The following is a 4,801-nucleotide window of genomic DNA, read 5'->3' as shown; positions in this document are numbered from 1 at the left end:
TATATATATATATATATATATATATTAGATAAGTTATCTTTATTTATATTAAAAAACATATATGAGTCAAGCCTTACATAGGTTGTTGTGGAGGTAAAGTTCTAGATTTTAACTTAAATGCGTTAATTATCTCATCATAAAAGGTTTAAATTAAAAATGAATAATTTTTCAGCTTTTTATTTCCAAAATGTCCAACATAAAATGTAACTTTATTATTATTTGATAACATTTCAAAGTTCTAAAAAAATCAAATTTATTAATTACATAGTTTTTGTTTTTTTTTTTAACCATGGTCTAAAAAATTAGCACATTCAACAGTTAAAAGTGTGTAAAATTAAATGCATTAAAAAGTGAATGAATAAAAATAAAAAGAAATTGTTATTCTACTCACCTTTATATCTTCTTTTCCTTATTTCAAAAGAAATTTCCTCAGATTAAATAATTCTAATGTATTATGTTCAATCCCCAGATATGAATTTCAGGCTGTATATTTCTGAATCCCTCTGATGTCCAGAAGTATCTGTGACATCCGTTTAGTCTGTGTCACTATTTAAGCTCTAGAAGGTAGGAAGGAGGAAGAAGGGGTGGAAGAAAGCAGAACAAAAGATATTAACAAGAGTAAATACAAATTATAGGTTATAGGTGTGGTTCATTACTTAGGGAATTTTGTTTTTTGAGACCTCCCATGGAATGCAACACACTAACTCCAACAGGAAAAGAATGGGTTTTACCATACTTTATCTGATTTGCAGTCATGAAGTAGACTGATAACTATAAGATTTCTTCAAATTGTACGTCACAGAGACTTATTCCTAAAATAGGTTTTATCTATCGTTAAGTCTTTAATTGATCTAAAATACGGCATAACAAAAAAGCATGGCTTATGTTTTATTGCAATTTTATTCTTTTAAAATATCGAGATTTGATCAGTCGTTAAAACTATTTTGTGACTGGACTGGATCAAATGATTTTGGATTTTAGCAGCTGACTCTTACTGTAAGTTTTAGTACCCTAAGAACTTTGTACTACACACGAATCAAGCATCAATCAGCTATGGTTGCCACAATTCAGGTAAGCCAGTAATATCACAATTAAGATTTATCATAACTATTTATATCCATACAATCTATACTTAATATGTGAGGGACCTTTTTACTAAAAATACTTTAGTTCAATTAAAAGAAACAAACAAAGCTGAACTGAAATTATTCAAAATATCACGTTTATCTGGATAATAATCATGTTTAACCCCATTAACCCATCAATTTATCTACTAATATTTAAACTGCAACATTTAAAAACAAAGTGCATTCCAGTGCAAAGCAGTGGTTCTCTATTATTTTGTACTAATTTTGGTCTTATGAAACACTGTCTGTCAAAAGATTGCTCATGCCAATGGATTCTGATCAAATGAAGGAGAAAGAAATAGAGAATTAAGAAAATCTAAACCCTTTCAAAGGCTTGGAAATACTAATACAGTTTATTCTGTAGACATCCTGTGTCAAATCTGATGTTTTAATGTTAGCGGTTTGGTGTAGCACACCGGTATTCATGTGTGTTGTACATGTTTTCATTTCCACAACTCTTGTCTTGACACTTTAAAAACGGCTTTTTGCCTCAGGATGTGAGAACAACACAGGACAATGTACACGCATGCATGCTGATTTCCAACTGCACAGTTAAAAATAAAAACATGAAACAGGTTTGACAACACATTAAAACGCAAGATGTTATGCGTTCTTAATTTCTCTCTTTTGTTGTTTGTTTTCTGATGAAGACCTGACAAAGATGGGCAAGTCAAGACAAATTAGAGCCACACCTTCTGACGAACGACGATGGTATTTCTTATGGTCAGCAAGTTTTACAAATCATTTTGCACATCATGATACATGTCTGGTTGTTTTTTTGATTGTTTTATTCTGTTGGACTGTTTTCTGTTTAGATTGTAACTCCTCCATCTGAGCTTCTTCATGTATATTGTCATTATCTGTAGTCATCCTTCCTCTGTGCTGCATTAGATCATTCAATCCCCAATGTATTTGCTCTCTTTTGTCATTTGTTAGTAAAATCATTCTGACCAGTTTCTGTAGACTCCTTTCTTCCCTTTTGCCTCATGTTCTCCTTGTTGGTTTTAGTTGGATTAGTGGACAGTGGATTAGATTTTGCCTGCATTGAAATAAATGTTATGTACATTTTGTAACTTAATTTAAGTCAATTACCTAAGTTTACTGATTAGCAAAAAATATGGTTCTTTTAAATATTTTTTATTTTATTTCAGAAGCACCTGATTGACATGGATTCAGTAGCAACTAAAAGGCCTTTAGTAAAATAAATGTAGAACTGGCATAGAAGCATGTGTTGATGGAATGAGGACACCAGTCTGTCACCCTTTACCTCGGTAACTGCCATGTCAGCCCTGGGTCAAAAAGGTTGTCTTTTTTTGGCTTACACCTAGAAACATACCTACTGTACATCCAGGCATAGATTCCAATGCTCTGTCATCTGACCAAGAATCTTGAGATGAGCAAGACAATTGATGTTGTCTCACCAACCAACACAGGTACTGCAACAACCCTCAATATTGTTCCCCAGGAATCTAAGCATCAGTACAATACAAATGTAGTTCAAATTTTCTGCCAAGTATAAACAAATATGAAAAAAATTAAACAGAGCTACCAAATCTGAAAATAGGAGGATTGATAGAATTAAGTAGTATACTAAGATTATTCAATATTAGTCTGAAACATATTTTCTTTCAAGAAACTGCAGAATTCCTGAGATAATTTAAATCATGGTTGAAAAGATGTTCAGTTTATTTTGCTTTACAAAATGGGTAAAAATGGGTAAAATAATAAGGAACTAAGAAGGACAAACTTGACTTAGGCATTTACAGAAAGACTAAACATGCACAGCTTTGCGGACATTGTTGAGGTTTTAGACCATGTGGACAGTAGATAGCTTTCTGGTATTTACATTTTAACTGAACTCTCCTGGACCTTGAACACCTCCCACTGACTGAAATGCCTCTCAGGAAGTTCAGGTAGACTGGTTTCTCTACTCACTTAATCACAAATCTCTACAGAGCTACAATTAAAGCATATTGTGCCTCAACGTGACAGTGAAGTATTGGAGCTACACAAGCAAATGTGGGATGGCTGGGGTTGGGGATTAAAGGAAAATATCCCAAACCAAATTAAAAAATAAAAAACAAAAAAACTGCTGTTGCTAGATAAATAATTTCATAAGTAATCATGTGATAAAAATAACTAAAACAAAGTCATTAATTATGATCAAATGGAAATAAATATTTATATCTGCTCATATTTACATACTTAGATGCAAAAAATTACCAGATGATGCAGTCAGTTCTAGCCACAAGGTTTTTCTTTGTTGGCTTGCTGGCTTTATTTATTTGAGAGATTATGAGTCTTTTGGTCTGCGAGAAGACTCCTCCTGCCTTTTCAGCAGTGAAGATAGTGTTTGTGTCTTGATAGTTTCCCTAGCTCACCAGTGTCTGAACACAATTGTCTGGTGCAGCACACGTGCAGCTGCTTCGCCATGGAGTAACGCAATTGTTATTGTTGTAATTGGTACTATATGTTGCTAACAGATGGAATGGATTTTCCAGTTAAATTGCTGCTGAGCTTCTGTAAAAAGAATTCTGTATTCTTTGGCCAGGTCAGGTTGCCTGTTATGTTTACACACACAAACCTTGTGTTTTCCTCCATTGATATGCAATGAGGTGTGACTAGTCTACTTCTTTCTGGGGTCAACAGTCATTTATTTTGACTTGTTGACATTCACGGAAGGTTTATTTTTTTTTTTTTTTTGTCTGTGCCACTTCCCTAGCTTATCTATAATCAAACACTACAGCTGAATCTGTCACCTCAACATGAAAACTCAAGACAGAAAAAAATGTTGAAAAGTTGTGAAAACGGGGTCAGCCTTTCTGTAACCACAATGCCCTGGTTTAAATCCTATCTGAAGGACATGGACTTCTATTTGTCAGTTGAGAAGTTTAAATCAGAGACCAGAAAATCACATTCCTCAATGGTTCCTCCATTCTAGGGCCCCTCCTATTCAATATCTACATATTCCCTTATTTCAGATTAAAGCAAAGAAACACAATAACATTACCATAACTATGCAGATGACTCACAGCTTTACATCACAATGTAAACAAGTATCTAGGAACCCATCAGAGCAGTGGCTAGATGGAAAGACCAGATCATTATATGGATGCATCATACTTTTCTCCAGCTAAATAAAAGTAACTTTTATTGCATGCCTGTTCCCATCTGATGTCAGTTGTGAGAGTGTTTTTAGCATTACCTCAGTGTTTCTGATTACCTGATTCTGTTCTTCCTCTCACCCACTGAGCCTGCCTGTTCCAGTCTGAATGGTCTGCCTGACCTGGATTCGGATTCCTGCATGTTCTCCGAGGCTGTAGCATCTGGGAGACTCTGGGCGGTGCGGGCCGCTGCATCTTGTTGCCAGCCAACCGGCTTGACTCTACCTTTTTCTCTGCGCACGGACTGAAATGGTTACCCATGTTAGTGACTTACACGTTCATAATCATCCTCTGTCAGGTTATTGTAGTCACTAACCTGTGTTTCTCTCCTGCAGAGGGTCCAGCCTTAGCCGACATATCAAATGATTTGTAACCATTTAATGCGTTTCCTGCTGTGTTTTGCAAGCTAATAAAAAGTTAATGATAACCACATAAAAACCACTGCTGTGCTTCACAAAGTTAGAACAAATGGTATTTAAAAAAAAAAAAAAGAATATATATATATATATT

This window comes from Cyprinodon variegatus, unplaced genomic scaffold (genome assembly GCF_000732505.1).
Source record: "Cyprinodon variegatus isolate N-32 unplaced genomic scaffold, C_variegatus-1.0 Scaffold548, whole genome shotgun sequence".
NCBI classification, from domain to species: Eukaryota; Metazoa; Chordata; class Actinopteri; order Cyprinodontiformes; family Cyprinodontidae; genus Cyprinodon; species Cyprinodon variegatus.
Note: the sequence above shows the minus strand (reverse complement) of the source record.